This window comes from Eleutherodactylus coqui, chromosome 13, assembly GCF_035609145.1.
Source record: "Eleutherodactylus coqui strain aEleCoq1 chromosome 13, aEleCoq1.hap1, whole genome shotgun sequence".
Taxonomy (NCBI): domain Eukaryota; kingdom Metazoa; phylum Chordata; class Amphibia; order Anura; family Eleutherodactylidae; genus Eleutherodactylus; species Eleutherodactylus coqui.
The window spans coordinates 38,167,713-38,191,502 of NC_089849.1; positions in this window are offsets into that span (position 1 = coordinate 38,167,713).

Consider the following 23,790-nt stretch of genomic DNA (forward strand, 5'->3'; position numbering starts at 1 on the left):
CCCAGCAGCTTCATATTACTCCTCTGTATGCACACATACCCAGGACTTAACTAAATTTGTCACCCCATACATTGTAGTAAAACATACCAGGGGCGTAACTATAGAGGATGCAGGGGATGCGGTTGCACCCGGGCCCAGGAGCCTCGGGGGGCCCATAAGGCCTCTCTTTTCCATATAGGAAGCCCAGTACTATGAATAAAGCATTATAGTTGGGGGCCCCGTTCCAGGTTTTGCATTGGGGCCCGGGAGCTTCAAGTTACGCCTCTGAAACATACATAGCGCTAAACCGCACACATACATAATACCGCTATACCATACACATATACTGTAATACACAATACTGCAGACATATATAATATAATTAGACCACACACATACAGTAATAATACTGCATACATACATAGCACCGCTGTACAACATACATACAGTACATAATACTGCATACATTCATAACACCACTATACCACATAATACCTCACACAAGCCTTTTCAGATACAGTACATACTACTACTATGTTGCACAGATATATAATTCTAGTATGCTACACGTGTATAGCGTACTGATATGTAATATTACAATCCCATATACACATTCATATTCTCCTACAGAGTTTTCAAATCCTAATAGCGAGGATGGAGCAATAGGGAGCGAACTTTGTGCTTGCTGTCTGCATTCCCTCCTGGCAAGGGAAGGGACTTGTTATTTGTATAGCGCCAACTTATTCCGCGGCATAATTTATTTATTACCCCCCCCCCCCCCCCCATCAAGCTGGGTACTCATTTTACAGAAGGATGGAAGGCTGAGTCAACCTTGAGCAGGCTACCTCAACCATGCAGGGCAACCTTCAGGTCGTGAGCAAGAGCTGCCTTAACACTGTGCGCCACACGAAGCCCTTAAGTATAAGAAATACCTCACTGGACTCCAGTGAACCTGGCATATGATCACCATAACTTGGTTTATGGTGCTCATGCCTGGTATACTTTAAAGGTATGCAGGCAGCAAAGGAAGGAAAGAAGAACCACAGACATCCTCATACTACCCCTCTTTCCACATCCCTGCCTAATTGCATCCAGGACAAGTGCCCTGACTCTCCCTCCAGCTTCTCCCAGGGTTTTGGTGGTACTGTCTTATTGATTTCCATCTTCTTTTGGAAGTTGGCCATCCATGTTTTAGTGTGTATATGCACAATTACACACATGATACTAATTGATGACTGCTGCTGGTCACATTTCATTGCTACCACCATTTGCCCCTTTATTTTAAATATCATTCGATGCTGCCTTTTTTGAATAATGAATAGAGATGAGCGAATATACTCGTATGGAGTAATTACTCGATCGAGCACCGCAATTTTTGAGTACTTCCGTACTCGGGTGAAAAGATTCGGGGGGCGCCGGGGGCGGGGGGAGGCGTGGCGGAGCGGGGGGTAGCACGGGGAACAGGGGGGAGCCCTCTCTCTCTCCCTCTCCCCCCCACTCCCCGCTGCAACCCCCCACTCATCCACGGCACCCCCCGAATTTTTTCACCCGAGTAAAGAAGTACTCGAAAATCGCGGCGTTCGGGTTAAAAAGGGGCGTGGCCGAGTAGGTTCGCTCATCTCTAATAATGAAGTATTTATATTATATTTTAGGGTTTATTACCCATGGGTATTTTTTGCCTTTGGCAATCAGAATTGTGTTTTATATAACCCAGAGTATTCTTAGGGCAACTTCATCATAAGTTTTTATGTTTAGTTTCCCTTTAGAACCACCCCTTGCTTACATAAATTGGACAGCATATGTCTTCTCAACAAATCAAATGTATTTTGAGGCCACCACCCGAGGTCTTCAAAGAAAAAAGAACCTTCTACTTGACAGATTTATCCATCGAGGAGCAGTGTTTTCCAGGCACCTTGGACAGACGCCTGTTGTTATTACAGGTTATAACCGTGAACAAATCTCCATTTATTAGACAGCAATGCCAGTGAATAAAATAGTACGGAAATTGTGTAACAGCAGCCTGGGCAAACAAGAGATGGATGAATCTTTAACCAAAATGGCAAATGTGAAAATAGCAAGCCCCGTAGAGAGAGAAAGGGTCGACGTTGGGTCAGATTTCAGATTATTGCTATAACTCACACTCATCTGGCTGGACTTTTGACAAATATTGGAAAACCATCGTCTATAACAAAATGGAAAAAGCACCGCAGGATAATGATTTGTTACAATGTTGCTTAGGGTATATACAGCTTCGCTCTGAGCTAAACTCTACAAATAATTCACATCTTTTCTAAAAATTTCAAATTTGACAAATTAAAATTGATTTTTATCTCTTCAATATAAATTTACTTTCAAGATTAATAGGCTGATATCCATGGCAGGCTTGGGAGCATTCACTACGCCCTATGCTGCCATGACAGCCTATCGGCAACTGTGAGGCATCGGGAGAGGTCAACCCCTCCAGATAGCTGTTAAGACGCTGCAGTCAGCATTGTCCCTAATGCTAGCTCTCTCTACCTGTTTCCTAATCTTTTCCAGATAACTCTGTGCTTAAGTAGATCTTAGTTGTCTCTACTGATCTCCCTGTCTGAAACACTATCCCTGAGAACGAGAGGGCACTAAACCCCAGGTAAGAAGCTAACAGGCAATGGTGAAATATAGAGCAAGGCAGGGAAAAGCAAACATGGAGTTATGATACATACCACAGACTAGAAAATACTGAACTAGAAAAACCAGTCTGGGTTAGAACAATTAACTCAGTGTCAGACTGGGATGCCTAGGGCTCAACCAATTGATTTTGGGGTTTCACTGTGCAGCTACATGTAATATATTTTCTGATTCCCATTTTTAAATTCCCGGTCTCCATATTCTCTATACATCTTGTGTGTTTGCATGCAGCTTTGTCTCCACTCAAGTATAAAGAGAATGCAGCTATAGTTTAAGATCCCAGGATTGGCATTTATATTATATTCTGTAAATGGTAAGATACCAAATAATGGCAACAGCATGGCCAAAACGTCCACCAATATGCAGTTTTATCACGAAACTGCACAGTTCCCTTTCCGGCGCTGTCATCTTCCTGCACATCTTCCCTGAAGCTCCCCGGCAGTTGCTTGAAGTTCTCCCCTGAGCTTCCTGGTCGGGACTTTGAAAATCTCCGCTTCCAAGAAGCTGTGCCTCTGATTGGTTCTCGAGCACTGGCTCAGCCAATCAGAGCCAGCGCTCGATGAACCAATCGCAGCAATTCAATGATTCAATAAATAGCCATGGTTGTTTCCTTAAGCACTGGTCCTGATTGGCTGAGCCACGTGCTTCGGAACCAATCTGAGTCAGAGCTTCCTGGAGAAGGGGGATTTTAAAAGTCCCGACCAGGAAGCTTTGCAGGAGAACTTCAAGCAACTGCTGGTGAGCTTCAGGGAAGATGCGCGGGGAAATAACAGCGCTTGAGAAGTGATGTATTCCTTTTTTTATTTTTTAAATGCAGCTAGGTCTTTGACAGTAGGATTTCCTACTGTAAAAGTTGCATCACATAGAAAGGCTCCATAGGTAAACATGGGCTACAAAAAAAGAAAAATCGCAAATTGTGGCTGTATAAAGCATGCCACAATTTTGTAGTCTCGCAATATCGCAGGCTACAAAACATCGCTCGTGTGGAAGAACCCATAGGAAAGCATGGGCTCTACATACATGCGATTTGTAGCACTGTCACATCGCAACAAAATTCGCACGATAAAGTTGCCCGTGTGGAAGCGGCCTTAGGAGATCTTTTCAAGATCTTGAAGACTTTTGGTAAGGCTGACTACTGTGTGACACATGCCTGCAATTTCACTACTGTAAAAAGGAATGGATTTGAGTGATGAATGATATAAGGTATTTAGAGCTTAATAGCACCTTTTAGCCAAGGATCACATTAAGCATCAGCAGAACCCAATCCATGCAGTATATGTGAGCCCTAGCAAATGCGCTCTTACCTTGAATGGACAGCACATAGCCAAGATTTCAATGGAACAAGAATATCCTCAATTGCTGTAATTGGACTATTTAGTTAATAGTTATTCCGTTTTTCTTGGCTCCTTGTGCGTTTTTGTCTATTGCATCTAAAACACCTGCAAAACTCATCTTTGTTCCTGTTGAAAGGACACTAATGGTCTATACTTATTGACGATAGACACGAGCCGGGAGAAGTGTTCCGAAGTACATATAAAGCAATCTCAGTGCCCCCTCCAAGCTGGCGTCATCTCTTTGTGCTGATCTATTGTAGATGATTATCATTCAGATTTCATGTAAGCAGCACTAAATGCCTGCAGGTGAATCTCCATAATAACAAGCCTATATGTAAATCATAAAGACATCCATAATTAGGGTAAATATGTACAGTGTACCAGAACATCACTCCCTCAGTCCTACTCCATTAATTCCATTTAAAACCTGAAAAATCACATGTGACCCCAGTCAACCCCATTATTTCACTCCTATGTCCTTCCTGTAGATGATGCGGGAAGTTAAGATATATGATGTAAGGAGTCACTTATTAGGATCTTTGTTTTATTAGCCTTCATCACAGTTACTGGCATGAACATCTGTTCCATACCACCCATCAAAAACTATGCAGATAGAAACTGTAGAGTGATCAAATTTTCTGGCCTTACCAGAACTGCTGTAATAAAACAGAATACAATGTTTTATTATCCTGTGGTTTCATGCCAAAAATCGGTGACAAGGCAAATTGCAGTAATAGTTACAGAGAAATGAGGGTAATTAGGAAATTTAATTTAAAAAAATTGTGCCCAAATTCTTAGAAAGTCACAATTTTGGCACAAGTCATATTTTGTGGCAAAAATTAAGATTTTTTTTTTTGCATTTTTATGATGCTTTCCCCCCTTTTTAATTAAAAAGTGGGTGGGGCTTATAAGCAGGAGGCGTGGCCACCATAGCCCATAACATTTAGTGACCAGAAAACTAGCATAAATGAAAGCTGAAATCTACGCTGGTGTAGATTTCTTCTCAGATATGCGCCTAATATATGAAGAAGCATGCGAATCTTAAAGGGAACCTGTCAGCCAATTCAAACATATTAAAATGCGAAAGAATAGTGAAGTAACACTGTTCCTAAACATATTCTGCTATAGCTGCTGAAGATATACATGGAGAAATCATCTTTTCTTTTTTTTTTTTGAACATTCGGTTTTTATTGAAAATGTTTTTCAAATGTTTACAAAAAGTGAAAATAGACAGATATTCGCTTATTATTGATCTGATGTATAACAGAAAATTTTATACAAAACACATATATTGTATAACTAGAATATAATATAAGTAAAATGAAAAAATATAAAAATCACCTTTTTACCCTTTAAAATCCAATTTTGAATTCAGGGTTTCCTAGGGGGATTTCTCTTTCTGCCATTATACAATGGCGCCATCTGCTGGCTAGAGCCAGTACTGCGGTATGTGACATGTTGGAGAGGCCCCCAACAACAGAGCTGCCAGTAATCTATTGTAAGAATACCCTGCCGGACGTCTTCCGACATCGCAGCTGTACAGCCCTCAATCAGAATGTCTTTAGACGTCAGACAGTGGATTGGAAAGGGTTAAAATATTTCTGTGCCGCATGCAAATGAGGCATAGCGGCCCGGTGGGCGGGCCGGACCGCCTCTGTGGGATGGAATTTGCCTGATAAACACGCCTTATGATGTGCTGTGATGGCATCATCCATGGAGAGCTCCAAATCTTGCCTATGTGCCATGAGTTTGTGAACTGAGTAGATCATTTATCTATTGTGTGGGCAAATTCAGCATTCCTATATGCACCAATTATTAGCCCACTTTCGGGAGGAGTCTGCTAGGATCGGTGGTTTCCAACATCATCCACATCAGACCAGCAAAGAGGGGCATGTTTATTAGGCAGACTCCAGCCAGCAGAGATGGCCCGGACCACCCAACAGACCGCTCTGCTTCATTTGCATGATGCCAAGAATATTTTAAAGAACAATTATTTTAGTTATGATATCTTCAGCAACCATAGCCAAACACGTTTTGTAAACAGCGTTACTTCACTATTCCATCGACGTACGCAGTTTAATATGGTTAAACCTGCTAACAGGTTCCCTTTAATATATTAGGCACATCTTTCAGTGGCGGGGCTGTCTATTAAGACTGGCATACTAGTCACCGGTTTTAATAGATTGGCCAAATTATGCTAGGGTGGTTGGATATTATATAGGATAAAACTTATGGAAGGATGAAGTAAAGAGGAAGAAAAGCAACATGACAGGGAGACGGTAAAGATGAGAAATTCAGCAAATAGGCAGGACTAAGGAAAAAAGGATAATAAATACAAGACAAGTAAGCAAAATGTTAATCCTGAATTTATATATCTATACATGAATATTAATGATAATTTCCTCACAATGAAGGCGTCATGTGATAGGTGAGCACCACTGGCATAACTATAGAGGGTGCAGGGGATGCGGTTGTACCCGGGCTCAGGAGCCTTAGGGGGCCCATAAGGTCTCTCTTCTTCATATAGGGAGCCCAGTACTATGAATAAACCATTATAGTTGGGGTCCCTGTTAAAGATTTTGCATTGGGGCCCAAGAGCTTCAAGTTACGGCTTTGGTGAGCACTCTATAGTAAATGAGTATGAGATTGTAAGGGTTCCATGAGGTCTGGGTAGGCACCTTGAGGGATGAAAAAAAATCGTATTCAGCATCCAAAAGTAAAGTAAAACTTCCAATTTATTGCATCATATTAAAAACCGCAGCCTATGGGCACACAGGTACCTGAAAATCGCTGACACATTTCGGCAGAACGTCTGCCTTAATCATAGCATACTGAACAACTATACATCATGTCTATCAATAAGCACAAGAAATGACATCATGTATGCAAATGACCCCCATCAGGTGTGAGCTTAACCCCCTATGCATCAAGCATGAATGTAACAGAGAATTGATGTATATAAAGCAACATACTATAGTAATATAAGCCCTTGTACTCAATAGGGACAGTAGAAATGTCATGATATATTGATGGCCTCTTTCAAATAGAAGAAGAAAAAAAATTAGAACTTTTTTTTTCCTTTCTTTTCTCCTTTTCCTTCTTTTTCCTTTTGCATGGGTGCAATGGGCAATTGTTGTGTAACATCACTATATTGAAAGCTTGTGGGAGCTCCTATATACATCGCAAAGAAAAAGAAAATGCCATACTGCATACAAAAATAGACTCCCATCAGGTGTAGATTTTAACCCCCTATGTATCACATATGAATGCTACAAGTGATTAGTATGTATAAAGTAGATAATTCCTATAATTTAAACCCTTGATAGCTCTTGTGTTCAACTTAAGGATCCAAAAAGCCTTTCTTGTAAAAGGTTCAAGGTTCTCAGTGTCACGTCCACCGGGCGCACCCCGCCTCAGCATGGACATAAGGATGGTATTGCATCCAAACAGGATGCAGTGGAGCAGGTTGGAGACATAAGATACTACACAAATGAACACCAAGGGACAGTGAACTGGAACTGGACTTATGGACAAACATAACATAAAGACTGAACTGACAACCAAAACACATACCATGCATACCTGCACACATAACCAGATGGGAAAGCTATAAAGTCACTTAAGCCCACGAGCCCACGTTGTTTCACGGGACGATTGTCCCGATAGGGATGGCCACACATGGAACCTAAAGACCTAGTTCGCCCAAAGATAATCCAGCCGCACAGGACACAGTTCACACCAACACATCCTGGAATGCATCCAAAATAGAACAGGACTGATTGTACCTGATAGGGGCCAAGAGGGGCTGAAGGAGTTAATATATGTTGCTTATCAAAATGAATATATATGTTGCTTAACAAATCCATTTTAGCAAAATGAATATATTGCAAATATTTTGTATGTGTACAGAACTCATGACTATTGAGAAACAAGCTCTGCAGACTGACCTAGTGGAATCAGGAAGTTCACCATAGCAGATGTTCATAAATGTAGCAAGAGATGGCCTAACCACAAAGAGAATTATCAGCAATTTCTTAAAGATGTGTTTGTCTGACTCATATATCACACGTCTAAAGTTAAATGTCAAGTTATAAGATGTAAAAGTCATGAGTTTGAGATGTATGTAAAATCACGAGTTTTTCCTTGTTTAGCCACGAGGGGGGACTGGCTATAAAAGCCAAGAGATACAGACAATAAAATAGAGTTCATTGCTTCACCATATACCATGTGTAATGGTCAATGCGTTGCCTCTCAAAAGAGCGCTCAATCTGATACCTAGGTCAATTTGGAAGCGGACAACATCACTGACCAGTCTGTTTGTGCAGACTAACCCTCGACAGTTTTTGGCGTCCAACTAGGGGGCGGGGCTTATCTTTACGGGACATCGCAACCAGTAGACTGAAACAAACTCCTGGCCCGTTGACGTGGATACTGGATCCTGAGACCCCAGACTGAAAACACCGGTGTAAAGGTAAGAGCTTATCTTAGTATTATACAGTCTGAATTCTTTAGATCTCTGTGTGTCTCTAACGGACTAGAGGTTGGTTGTTGCCTGTTTCCTATATTTTCTGCCCCGTCCATATTTTAGAGTGAATAAGTTCATTTAACTGTCCTAGACGGAAGAACTCACTCATTGGGACTTAAAGAATCATGTTGTCTGTATTGGAGATTGAAATAATTGTTATTGTTATAGTCTCATTTCTGGCAGTCATATTGTTACTCTGGATCTGTTATAATATTACTAAAAGTTCCCTAAGAGGCGAAGTCTGGTCTTCCCTGAATCCTAGTGTTTGAAGTTGACCACGTTTTAGTTCTGTAAATCTATTCCGGGACAGGGAACTGTGTGTTCCCAGATAGTCTCAGTGATTATCTTAGTTTACTGTGTGAAATATACGTCCTGTATACTTAGTGAAGAATAGTCGGAAGTGGTCAAGATGGGGTCTGAACAATCTAAGATATATCAGACTCCTATTGAAATAATTAAAGATAGAGAAGGGGAGGACATTTGCAGACAAGCCTATAAAGTTTACAAACGTATAGGCCTTAAGAAGGCGGGAACATTCAATTATGAATTTTGGTCACAATATGAGGATAAGCATAGAAAGGAAATAAGAAATAAGGGTTTGGAAAAAGGCATGAAGGCCATTCTGGACTGCTCTAAAACAGCAGAAGACGAACACTGGGACTCCGAGTCCCGAGGCGAGGGCATTTTAGTTTATTGTCCTATGGCCCGGCCACCAATAGACGTTCCCATGGAAACCCCTACGGTTCCATTAGTCCCTCCTGTCGTCCCGGCCGCTCCACCAATGTCTCCAAATAATCCCTTTAATTCTCTGTATCCCAATTTGCCGCCCCTGCCTCCTACGTATCCACAGGCTACTGCCCAGATGGATACACCTCCCTACAGCCCTCAATCAGGATCCCCGGGCCCTGAAGTAAATAGAGGTCCGGCTTGGGACTGTCCACGTTGTGGTCAACAGAATGCCTGTTTTAGAGAACTCTGTACAGTATGTGGGACTCCACGTCCCAGGGACCAGTGTAGACAACCGGTTCCCTTATTCCCCGTTACAACCTCCACTACCCATTATAGAGAACCAAACAGACCGAGTCCACCATTGGGCACGGTCAGACAAGAGGACACTGACAGACCATCGTCTTCTAATGACAGACCCACGGACGCACATAGACCAACTCCCGGGTCTACAGTCACTACATGGCGACCCTGGAGCGCCACAGACCAGATGGCACTGTGTCAGCAACTGCCCGATCCCCAGACAGAGCCAGCAGCTTTCCATAGAAAGTTGGAAGTCATACAGAAAAACTACTCTGCCACTTGGACAGACATGGAATGTCTTATGAATGTAAAATGTCCTCTGGGCCTTTACAATAGTATTGCTCAATTTTGTGGTCTTGAAGATCGCCCAGATGACCCCCAGACATTACTTAGTGGTACTCAATATGTGGACAAGGTTAAGGCCTGGTTTAAGGACAAAGCCCAAGAGAGACGTACAGCCCTAACCCAGTGTAGACAGAACAAGGGCGAGTCTATTGAATGTTACTTTGGCCGTTTAGAGGAAGTTGGCAGAGATCTGGGCTTGTATGATTGTCCAAAAGCCATACGTAATGCTGCTTTTTGTGAAGCCTTTATGCAAGGAATAGATAAGCGCCTGTCCGACCGCGTTAAAGCATGTACCCCCGATTGGCGACAGGCCAAACCGCGTGATCTATATAAGAAAGCTGTAGGATTTGTCATGGACACAGAAGACCACGCAAAGGGTGTTATGGTTAAACATTACACCATGGAGGGGGACACAGCCCGACTTACAGACCCCAGGCGGGAGACCCGTAAGTGTTATAACTGCGGGAAGACTGGACAGTTGGCCCGTAATTGTAGGGCCCCTAAACGCCCTAGACAGAACATGTCAGACGAAAGGGGGCAACAGGGAAGTACGGCCAATACCACATCATCCCGCCCACAGGGAAATAACGGGTATACCAATTACCAATGAAGGTCTGGCACTCCTTCCCCCGTGTCCCTTATAGTTACTGACGCACGTGGGCCACAAATTTTTCAGCCTCTAAAAATCCAGGGGAAGGAGGTGCCCTTTTTAATTGACACAGGGGCCACTAAATCATGTGTCAGTACCTCACAAGTCAATGACCTTAGTATTCCTCTCTCAGACTCCATAGCCATAGCCGTTGGAGTGTCCGGTGAACCAACACCCATGCGTGAGACCGAGCCCATAGAAGTCTCCTTTCAAGGGTCACGAGTCCTCACTCGCTTCCTGGTGTCACCCGCTGGGGATTGCATCATGGGAACCGATGTGATGGGACCCCTGGGGTGCTGTATTCAGCTCCATCCTTCCGGTGAGGCTCATGTCAGTACCTCTGCGGCCGACCACCAGGTATTCTGTCTCATGGCAGCAGACTTGGTCACTCCGCCTCCTTCTTGTACTGTATATGTGTTGACCCCAGAAGATACACAGGTTCTCTCAGCAGTGCCAGAGACCCTATGGGCAAAAGGGAAGACAGACTTGGGCCATCTCCACGTACCCCCAGTCATGGTATATCTCAAAGATGGGGAAAAAGCCCCCATGATCCGCCAATATCCCCTAGCCATGGCACAGGAAGACGCAATAGCCTCCACTATTACAGAGTTATGTGCCTTGAATGCTTTAAAACCTTGCGTCTCACCCGCTAACACGCCACTCTTCCCGGTTAAAAAGAAAGGGAAGAAAGGTGAACCTGATACCTACCGGATGGTTCACGATCTAAGAGAAATCAATAAGGTGACCATCCTAGAAACACCTCTGGTCCCCAATCCCTACACTCTGTTGTCCACCATACCTTCCGGAACCTGTTGGTACACTCTGGTCGATCATGCCAATGCATTCATGTCCGTCCCGCTCCACCCCGATTGCCAGTACCTGTTTGCCTTCACGTTCCGAGGAAAACAGTACTGTTGGACTGTCCTACCACAAGGGGCGCAAAACAGCCCAAATCAATTCACCCGATGTATGAGGCTTGTACTTGATGCATGGACGGTCCCACCAGGTGTGGCCCTGCTTCAGTATGTTGATGATCTCCTACTCTGTGCACCGGACAGACCTACCTGCGTTGCGGCCTCACTCAGCCTCCTTTGTTTTCTTGCAGACAGCGGGTGTAAAGCCAGTAAAGACAAATTACAGTTTTGCAAATCTCATGTTGTGTTTCTTGGTCACTGCCTAGGTCCTGGTACAAAACACCTCACGCCAGAACGTACCAAGGTGGTGGAGGACATGCCACTCCCCGCCTCCCATGCTCAGTTGCGGACATTTCTGGGGTTAGTTTCATATTGTCGGCCATGGATTCGCTCTGCCTCCATGACCATGCAGCCTCTGTACGACTGCCTGAGTTCTAAGCCATTTGCTTTGTCTCCGGAAGCCGAGTCAGCTTTTCACCAGCTGAAAATACAGATCACCAGCGCTCCAGCACTGGGTCTGCCAGACTATGATAAACCCTTCCAGATGTTCGTGACTGAGATGGCGGGACATGCTACTGCCGTCCTCACACAAGAGCATGGTGACAAAAAGCGCCCTGTAGCATACTACAGTGCACATCTTGACGCAGTAGCCAGGGGTTCACCCTCCTGTGTAAGAGCAGTTCTGGCTGTACAAGCACTACTTGAGAAAGCTTCTGAGGTGGTCCTAGACTACCCTCTTGTGGTCCTCACGCCCCATGACGTACATGGAATTCTGACACAGGTGAGCCGTAGACATCTGTCTCTTGCTAGACAGGTCAAAATGGAACTTGCAGTACACTCTTCATCCAATGTCTCATTTCAACGTTGCACAACTTTGAATCCGGCCACCTTACTGCCATTAGGTGACACTGATTCAAAAGGGGGAGTAAGCACAGGGGATCAACTTTTTGTCAATTCCCTAGGCGAAGAGGAAGCTTTTGACACCGAGCACCAGCATGACTGTGCTGCTCTGATGGAGCAGGAGACAGCTGGATTTGCTCATGTCACAGATAAGCCTCTCCTGAACCCCCACCTTGAAATGTTTGTGGATGGATCACGATACCAGAATGAGATGGGCAGATTTGTGACAGGGTTTGCTGTAGTATCAATGAATGAAGTACTGATAGGCCGCGCCTTGCCCCCACATATGTCAGCACAGGAAGCGGAGCTGTGCACTCTGACCGAGGCCTGCAAATTAGCCCGGGGAGTCACTGCTAATATCTACACGGACTCCAGGTACGCGTTTGGCATTGCGCATGACTATGGGCCGATTTGGCGCGCGCGGAGCTTCCTAACAGCTCAAGGCAGACCGATAAAGAATGGTGAGGCAGTAAGTAGTTTAATGTCAGCTATCATGCTCCCGAAGCAGGTAGCCATAATAAAGGTAAAGGCACACACCCAAGGGGACTCCTTGGAAAGCAGAGGCAACGAGAAGGCAGACGGAGCAGCTAAGGCTGCAGCCCTGCTGGACTGGAGGGCACCCGTGTGCAGAGTTCAGACCAGGTCCTGCCCAGCGGAGGAGGATCCTGATCCCCCTGCCAAGGACCAGACTCTCTCTGTCCCACCACAGAAGGAGGTGAACCTACTCCCCTCAGGGCAAGAGCAGGAGTGCTGGGCAAGTGCAGGGGCAGTAAAAGGAAATGAAGGTTGGATGATGGGTTCCCGTATGTGTTTACCTGCGGCTGCCTATCCTAGTATGGCCCTTTTGGCTCATGGAAAGGTGCACGCTTCTCGTAATGCCATGGTAGCCCTGGTGGAGAAAATGTGGTACGCTCCGGGATTTGACAGGATGGCAAAGGCATACGTCAAGGCTTGTGAAATCTGTGCACTACACAACCCCGGTCAAGTAGTAAAGACCCCTCGGAAGTGCACTCCGCGACCTTTGTACCCCTTCCAGAGACTACAGATAGATTACATCCAGCTGCCCAGATCAGGAAGGTACGAGTATGTCCTGGTATGCATTGACCTCTTTTCTGGGTGGGCTGAGGCCTACGCGGTCACGAAGGCCACTGCCCAGGCCACTGCAAAAAAAACTTGTGTCAGAGTTAGTGTGCAGATTTGGGGTACCAGAGACCATTGAGAGCGACCGTGGTACTCACTTCACTGGTGAGGTAATGAAGGAATTCATGTCCGCCTTAGGAGTAGAGCAGGCCTTTCACACCCCCTATCATCCGCAGAGCTCCGGAAAAGTAGAAAGACTCAATGGCACCCTCAAACTTAAGATACAGAAAGCCATGGTTGAAACAGGAAAACCTTGGCCCGAGTGCCTACCTCTGGCCCTCTACTCAGTACGGACCACGCCAAATAGGAAAACAGGACTGTCCCCATATGAGATTCTCTTTGGCTCCGTGCCCAGGCTAGGACTGTATCACCCACAAGCTCTATCCCTGGGTCATGATAAAGTTACTTCCTTTGTGCAGGACTTATGCCAAAAGCTAAAAATAACACACGACCTAGTTTTCTCTTCTATTTCAGACCCTGATAGTTTGGAAGGATCCCACTCTCTGAATCCCGGAGATTGGGTGGTGGTAAAGAGACACGTCAGAAAGACTTTGGAACCTCGCTTTGACGGACCATACCAAGTGCTGTTAACCACTCCCACCTCGGTCAAGCTAGAAGGCAAACCCACTTGGATCCATGCCTCACACTGCAAGAAAGTTCCAACGCCTCAGCACCACGAGGGGGGTGGAGAGTAAGCCCAACCCAGGGTGGGGGAGGGGGATGGCAACCTGGACACCAGCATTGAAAGTCTGGATAGGTGTATTATTTACCCTTTGTCTTCTTGGACTACTCTCTTTTCGGGACAATTCCTCATCAACTGTCGATGTAAGAAGAAGATGGACTGTTTGGGCGGAAGGACACCCCAACATGTGGGAATACTTTGCAAAAGACGTACTAAACATCTCCCACATGTGCATGCCCAACCTTCGGAGTGGGGAAGATATTTTACGGACTTGCTTACTGTCTATCCCCACTCCAATAAAGACACTTCGCGATATATATTCAATAGTGCATAACGATAGTGATGTGGAAGAGAGCAATGTTATTCAGGAAAATACCTTTCTTAATGTATATGAATATTGTCCCCACTGTGATGCGGTCAAACATACACTTTATATTTCACACAAACAAATGGTAAGAGATTTGTTTAGATTCAGGAAAACAATAATACATTTTAAAAAGTCAGATGTCGGCTGTGATCTTGGGACTTGTTCCGATCGCCATATTTGGGGTCAGGAAGGAATTTTTCCCCTTTTATACAAGGATAATTGGCTTTTTCCTAAAAGGGTTTTCGCCTTCCTCTGGATCAACTCAGCCTCAAAATTCCCCATAATTGTCATGCTGTTGTGTATATATATATATAGTAATCAAAGTCATAATCTCTTGTGTGGGCAAATGTACGGCAAAAGCCTTTACAGCCCCTGTGTAGGCCGACCCCTGCTGGAGGTAGGCAGAACATACGGCGGTTCCTTCCAGTCTTGTCACTAGGTAGTGTAGGGTCAGGGTAAGGCGACCTGGACGTGTTCACCATTAGGACTATCTCTAGGAGGGACATTGGTGTGGGTGAAGATTAGGGAGTCCCACGCCGTGCGTACCTGTGCACGCTACTAGTATTGTAACATCATACTAGAGACGCCTTATAGGGACTAGTCGACCAATAGGACCTACCTCGACTATGACTTTTCAAAATAGAACTGGACCCTGTGTGTGTCTTCCTGATGTCCAAAATGGGGGAATGATAGGGGCCAAGAGGGGCTGAAGGAGTTAATATATGTTGCTTATCAAAATGAATATATATGTTGCTTAACAAATCCATTTTAGCAAAATGAATATATTGCAAATATTTTGTATGTGTACAGAACTCATGACTATTGAGAAACAAGCTCTGCAGACTGACCTAGTGGAATCAGGAAGTTCACCATAGCAGATGTTCATAAATGTAGCAAGAGATGGCCTAACCACAAAGAGAATTATCAGCAATTTCTTAAAGATGTGTTTGTCTGAGTCATATATCACACGTCTAAAGTTAAATGTCAAGTTATAAGATGTAAAAGTCATGAGTTTGAGATGTATGTAAAATCACGAGTTTTTCCTTGTTTAGCCACGAGGGGGGACTGGCTATAAAAGCCAAGAGATACAGACAATAAAATAGAGTTCATTGCTTCACCATATACCGTGTGTAATGGTCAATGCTTTGCCTCTCAAAAGAGCGCTCAATCTGATACCTAGGTCAATTTGGAAGCGGACAACATCACTGACCAGTCTGTTTGTGCAGACTAACCCTCGACATACCACATGTCCAGCACCCTGCACAGATACACACCACACATCACTGTTCACCCCTATAGAACTACATGAATAAAATGCAAACACCAGGGGGAATGAGGAGACCAGCTCTGTCTAGCCAGAGGGACTGTTATTTATACGTAACAGACCAGTGGTGATTGGCTGGCTGGAGAAACTCCACACCCAGCCAGTTCAATCATTCCACACCTGTGAAGGGGTACTCCTGGAAACCTGTAGAACAAAAGGTCCCAGAAGCACACCCTAACACTCTGTATAGCTATAAACAAAACAATCCAGTGTGACAATGAATTTGTTAATTAGATTAACTTTTTAATGATTGATTAAAAATGGGCCAATCAAGATATAAGGTGTTCTTGTTAGCACTTATTTATCCTTTTAAGCTATTGCCATGGTATGGGAGGAAAATTTTGTTGTTCTTTTATTTATTTCTTATTTTAAAATTACTTTGTACTTACTTATTCTAAATAATAAACTTTCTTAAATCTTACGCTATCAGATTGGATTGACAAAGTATTGAGTTTCCCTTAATAGTTTTGGTGGAGAATGCAGGCAAAATGCGGGCTGGAAATCCCCTATGATTAAGGAACAGTCTGAATCAACTTCTGAGAGTTACTGAATGTCACATCGCCAGATAGCAAGGTCCTTGTTGCATATCATTATGGGACAGAAGGAATACTCAGGTAAGAAACAGGCATTTCTTTTCATAAAAATCTTTCCCCATGAAAACATGTTTTGCCCAGATGCCCAACTAGGGCTGGATATGTAGCAAACAGTTTGCTTCTATTTGAAAAGGACTATCTTCACGAATTGATGAAGGAGCAAATTTAGGAAGACTGAATCTACCAAAATGATATGTAAATTCTAGTGAAAGCCATTACAAGCCTTGGCATAAGCTGAAATGTGTGTTTGATACAATGGGATAATTAATGTCCTATCTCTGTAGAAAATTATGAAAAAAATATTCTGGGTGAGTTGTGTGATCTTCTTCCTTATAACAGTATATTTCCTGTCTTAATATAATCACACAAAACACTAAGGAAAAAGGATTACAATGAAGACAGGGACACAGACATATATTAGAAGTACGGAACTGCTGGATAGTTATAGTTATCTAATGAGAACATCAAAGAGAGATTCTATGCATCTACCAGACGATGAATTGGGTCTGTTGGTTAAAAAGCCGCAGGACACCAGGCCAGTATTTCTGGCTTTAAACCCAGGTCCATGGGTGGCCAATTTACAAACCTGGATGGCTCTCTTTTAGACGTGATCTTGTGTGAAGCTCGAGAGGCCACTGCATAATATGCGAACCTTGTTAAAATATATGTATGCTAATTATCTCCTTTCTCAGGGACGCCTATCAGACATGTTAATAGGGGCACATTGGAGGCCTACAGGAGATGTATTTCAATTTTTTATTTATCGTGTTCATCTTAATTGGTGGCAGGGAATATTGTTTATTCCATAAAATGCCTTATTTCGCTTAAAGTAGCAGCATCACTCTTAAGAGTAATTTTTAAATGAGGGTATTTGGTGGTATTTTCCACCCTAACAAATCCCCCATCACCTGCTCACCCTCGCTACCCTATTACTTCTGGCTGCAAGGGACATCTCCCCCCAACCCTGGCCCATTCCATACTACTCCCAACCAAAATTTCTCCCCTATCATATCAAACCACCCCCTTGTCCAACCATTATCCCATGCTCCCCTCCCTCTGCATCATTCAAATTCACCTTATGGAACTCCCGGTCTGCATGCAATAAACTCCCTACCATTCATGACCTCTCCACCCCCAAATATCTCAACCTGCTCGCCCTCACCTAAACGTGGATGCAGCAATTTGATTCTACCTCCCCCGCTGCATTGTCCTTGATGGCTTGCAGTTCTCCCACACCCCTAGATCGGCTTATGACAACTCTCAGACTCCTCCACTCACAAAGACGGCCACACACTCAACCTAATTTTCCTCTGCTCTGCTTCCCCCTTTGCTAACTCCCCCCTCCCACTCTCAGATCACAAACTCCTCTCTTTTTCCATCAGACATTCCAGCATCTCCCCAGACCCTTCCACCTATCACACCTCTAGGAACCTCCAGACTGTGCCACCAAACAGTTCACTGAGACCTTACAGTCCTTTCTGTCCTCCATCTCTCTCCTCTCATGCCCAATCTGGCTGCTGAATACCACTCCACCACCCAAAGATGCATTCTGGATGAAGCGGCATCTCCCGTGACCCGAACCTTCCACCGCAGACCACGGTAACCTTGGCTCATCTCTCAAACGTACTTCATCCGACAGTGCTCTAGGTGTGCTGAATGGCTGTGGAGAAAGTCAAAGCAGCTGGCAGACTTTCTCCACTTCAAATTTATGCTCAAAACTTATAACCTTGCCCTCCACCATGTTAAACAAATTTACTTCACCTCCCTCATCTCCTCACTATCCCACAACCCCAGACGACTTTTCAAAACTTTTCACTCCCTCCTCATCCCCAAAGAACAGGCCCCCATGACTGATCTCATGTGCTGGAGAGCTGGCCATCCATTTCAAAGAAAAAATAAAAAAACATCCGAAAAGACATCTCCAAAAACTGCATGGCTAGCGCCGATTCTAGTCTTTTCCTTACTGAATCACTCAATCACTCACTATCTATACTAGAACCAATGACAGAGGAAGAAGTCGCCAGACTGCTCTCCACTGTTCGCCCCACCACCTGCGCTAGCAACTCTCACACCTCCTCTGGTCCCTTTCCTTGGCTGTCATTACCCACTTCACGATCATATTCAACCTTTCCCTGACCTCTGGCATTTTCCCCTCCTCATTCAAACACTCCATCATTTCCCCTCTGCTAAAAAAATGACCCTTGACTCAACCAACGCTGCCAACTACCGACCCATCTCAAACCTCGCCTTCATCTCAAAACTACTAGAACGACTGGTTTCCCCCCCCCCCCCCGACCCCCCACACACACACGCTTTCTCTCTGATAACACTCTTCTCAGCCCACTCCTGTCTGGCTTCCACGACATACACTCAACTGAGACTGCTCTCACAAAAATGTCAAACGACCTGATGACAGTGAAGTCAAGGGGTGACTACTCTCTACTAATCCTCCTCGACCTCCCCGCTGTGTTTAACACTGTTGACCATGAACTCCTCCTCGCTATGCTCCACTCTATTATCCTAAAGGACACTGTTCTCTCCTGGTTCTCCTCCTATCTCTCTGACAACACTTTCAGCGTCTCCTTCGCTGGCTCTACCTCCTCTTCACTTCCTCTTGCTGTTGGTGTACCCCAGAGCTCGGTCCTCGGTCCCCTCCTCTTCTCTATCTACACAGCCCCAATCGGACAAACCGTCCGCAAATTCGGCCTCCAATACCACCTCTATGCTGATGACACCCAGTTATACACCTCTTCCCGGGACATCTCTGAACCAATCCTACAAAATATCACTGACTGTACATCAGCTATCTCTAATACTACCTCCTCTCTTTTTCTCAAACTTAACCTCTTTAAAACTGACCTTCTCATCTTTCTGCCTTCCAACCGACTTCCCCCCAAGATCTCCATTCCAGTGTCTGGTATAATAATAACTCCCAAACAGCATGCCCGCTGTCTTGGGGTCACACTGGACTTTGACCTCTCCTTCACCCCCCCATATCCAATCTCTGGCCCAAACATGCCACCTGCACCTCAGAAATATTGTTAAATCCGGCCATTTCTCACCACAGACATGCTAAAGACACTCACTGTCACCCTCATCCATTGCTGACTCGGTTACTGTAACTCGCTGCTTGCTCATTGGCCTTCCCCATACCAGACTGTTCCCTCTCCAATCCATACTAAATGCGTCAGCTAGGCTAATTTTCCTATCCTGGCGCTTCTCAGATGCCTCTGCGTTATGCCAGTCACTGCACTGGCTGCCCATCTACTATAGAACTAAATTCAAACTCATGACCCTCACCCACATGGCTCTCCATGGTGCCGTGCCAACATACATCACCTCCCTTCTGTCTGTATACCTCCTTATCTACACATTCCGTTCAGTCAATACAATGAAATTAAATGCCCCTTTAATTCGATCCTCACATGCTCGCCTCCAGGACCTCTCTAGAGCAGCACCAGTCCTCTGGAATGCACTACCCCATAACATCCGGACAATCCCTGACGCACGGAACTTCAGACGCGCCTTAAAAACGCACCTCTTCAGGAAAGCATACCAAATCTCCTGATCCAATCCCCTAGCCCCCACCCCCACACAACATGCCCCCTTCCCCTCCCTATTGCTCCCAACACCTTCCACTTTGCCTGTCCTATACATCTTCTGCCCCTGTACCTTCTGCTTCCTAATTAATCACCCCCTCATTCTGCTTCCTAATTAAATAAAAAACATATGCAATTTTTTTACTGTTCTGTACCCCCATGCCTCATCTCCTGCCCCTGTACCTCCTAAACACCCCCCTCCCTGCCCCTCGTTTGTTTCCAAATAATTGTACAGCATATGTAATTGTCATTTTTTTTGTGTTCTCCTGTCATTTGAAAGCACTGCAGAATAAGTTGGTGCTATACAGGTAAATATTGTTATAAGAGGGTCTTTATTCTGAATAGCTATGTTATACCCCGTTAGCCACTAGCTGTTTGCAACTTTCCATGGCAAAATCAGCCAGGTGCCGAAAGACAGTTGTTTCAATAGGAAAGGGGTTGTTTTTGCGGAGACAGTAACTGTAAAGGAAATTATTACCTATATTTTTTTTACTATCTTAAACCAGATAGTGAAACATCCTCCTCAAAGGCAATAGACACAATGGAAAGGAAGGGGCTTCTACAGGAGAGTGTTGTGGGCATGCTCTGTGACCTCTGCAAAGGTCATTATGCAGGAAGGGGAGGAGGGGAGCTGTGACAATCACCTATTGTGAATGGTGGATACTGTGCTAGGTGTCACCTGCCATTGCAGTCCTTTCTGTGATAATAATGAGATGACTATTGAGAAGGGATCCCTACAGAACAGGAAATAAGTGTTAGGATTATTATAAGGGTTAGTGGTCAATGTAAGAATTTTGACATTTTAGAATCATATTTAAAATATATACAGGAGAATCAGGAAAAAACTATAAAAAAATTGAACATTTTTTATTTGAACACTAGATTATTTTTTGACAGTGAATTCCTTTTAAATGATCTAAATTAGGGGGTGGGCCATAGAAAAGTAGCCTGGAACGACACTGTTATGAAAGATGTCTAAAAGAAAATGACTGACAGAGACCTCTTATCTCTCCTGAGAAAAATGTTGGGTCTTGTTGAAATCCAACTCTCCGATCCTTCTCTTCACCCGCCATCTGAGTCAAGAGCTTAACTTGAATCTAAAGTTTGTGGTCAACTGTAGTCAGTCTATATGAAATTTTTCAGATATTCAGCTTAAGGCCAAGCTCTCACTAGCACCGGCCTTAGGATCATGTCCTTAAAGGGGTTGTCCCGCGAAAGCAAGTGGGGTTATACACTTCTGTATGGCCATATTAATGCACTTTGTAATATACATCGTGCATTAATTATGAGCCATACAGAAGTTATTCACTTACCTGCTCCGTTGCTGGCGTCCCCGTCGCCATGGTGCCGTCTAATTTCAGCGTCTAATCGCCCGATTAGACACGCTTGCGCAGAAGGGTCTTTTCCCTTTGGCTCGGTCCGGCACGAGCGGCGTTCTGGCTCGTGCACCATGCACCATGGCGACGGGGACGCTAGCAACGGAGCAGGTAAGGGAATAACTTCTGTATGGCTCATATTTAATGCACGATGTACATTACAAAGTGCATTAATATGGCCATACAGAAGTGTATACCCCACTTGCTGCTGCGAGACAACCCCTTTAATATGATGTACTACCATGGACTTCGTTTTTCAAAATTAGCTAAATTAAAAACCAATCCATAGCAACCAATCAGAGCTCAACTTTCATTTCTGAGACTACTGTGTGGAAATAAAAGCTGCACAGTGATTGGTTGCTATGGGCTTTTAATAAATGAAGTCTGATATGGTGTATAAATAATCATAGTGCCATACGGTATCTTAAGGAGGTTGTAAAACAATCAATACAAATGGCTGCCATCTGTGCAGCCTGTGAGAAAAACATTTCCCAGAATATAACTACAGTAGGACAGGCTGAATGCAATGCCTCCCGGCCACTCCATGCTTAGCTGAGTCCCTGTCTGTGAGGCGAAGTGGGGAGTGACAGGGAGCTGTGCACCAGATTTAGGCACATGGTAGAAGATTCAGGCGCATGAAGCACCAGAAATTGTCAGTGCCATGAGTGCTCGGTGAAGCTTTGCTCCCTGAAGGACCCCAAGACTTTCTTGGTGCTTCGAGCACCATATGAAAGGAAATATGGTTGTGCTAAAAGAAATAGTGTAAGGACTAAAAGCAAGCAGAGGTGCTGTTGGGAGTCTGCCAAAGAGGTGTAACAGTCTGCAGAGGAGAAGTTGCTGCTGTTAAAAAGAGGCCAACAGCTGCTGAACTGAGGAACCTGCCTTGAGCTGCAAACAGAGGGAGAGTCTGTTCTACAGTCCAAACTTGATGGAAGTAACAGAGCAACTACAAGGATTCAAGGGAACTGTGGTAGAGTTGACTTGGACTAGCTTGGGAAAGTGTTGGCGACAATTCCCACACAATGAACTGTAAGTGAGGCCGGTCTCAATTCTGAAATTAGTGTGCACACCAATGAGGATAAGACTAATTTACCAACAGGTTGTTGTATAGGAGGATATTGCACTAAGACTTGGATTGTTCAGAGAAGTGTCATTGCTCGTAGTTACAGACTCGTTGCCTGATTTCCAATAGAACATATTGATACTAGTAGAGTGTTAACAACTGGCAAAAGGAACTATGTGTTACGTAATGCATCTGTGTCTCTGTGCAACAGGACTGATTGCTGTATATCATCTTTGTTACTATTTTTCCTGTCATTGCTGCTGATCAGTATTGTATCCAGATTAGTAGTAATCCTGGGATTTAGTAACCTGTAATTAGCGTTAGGTAAAGCTACGATAAAAATCAATATCTGATTTGTTATTATATAAATATTCCCTTGTGTTAAATAAACACTGTATACTTTGGTACTCCTGCTGCATCGTATCCTGAATCTAGCATGGCACACCATCACCCACGAAACAATATTAACATGCAGCAAGCAAATGACCATATATACAGTAACCACTTGTATAGTATTCTTACTGACTAAGGGCTTGTTTACACAAGCGTATATTGACCGGCGTTTTGACGGCCCGCCGATATACGCTTCCATCTAAGCAGTTTCCCCCTTCTCTCCCCCTCACCATCTCTCTGCCTTTCTCCTCCACTCCGGTGTTTGCAATGGGAGGGGGCGGAACAGGGGCGGAGCTAAGCTCTGCTCTGTCCTGCCCACTCCCGTTGCTGGCTATTCGCATTCTGTCAACTCGCATTGCAGACCGCTCAAAGGGGAGGAGAGAGGCAGAAAGCCGGTGAGAAGAAGGGAACTGCTTAGATGGAAGCGTATATTGGCCGGCCGTGAAAACGCCGTCGATATACGCTCGTGTAAATAAGCGCCTTTACTGCTATACAATACACATTGGTCAAACTCCCAGACGATTGCCCATTTGTTGTCTAAGGCCCTCTTCACGGGAACGCATGCGTATTCTGTGTGCATTAGCACTATGTTTTTGCGGAATGAATTATGGGTTTTTTTGCGTGCGCATCTTCGTATTTCGCTGTACTTTTTGCGCCCACTAGGCATGTTCATTTGCGCGGCCAAAAAACGCACCGATTGAAATAGCTTATTAGTTCCAGATGTTCTTTTTCCTGCAGAATTACGCAGTTTTTCACGCATTTCCTTGCGTATTTACGCACCCACCATTGACTTCTGTTGGGACCTTTGGTGTGCAAATAAGCAGAAAAATAGAACATATTCTATTTATTTATTTATTTATTTTTGCATTGGCGAAACGTGTACGCAAAATACAGAAATGTGAATGAACCCA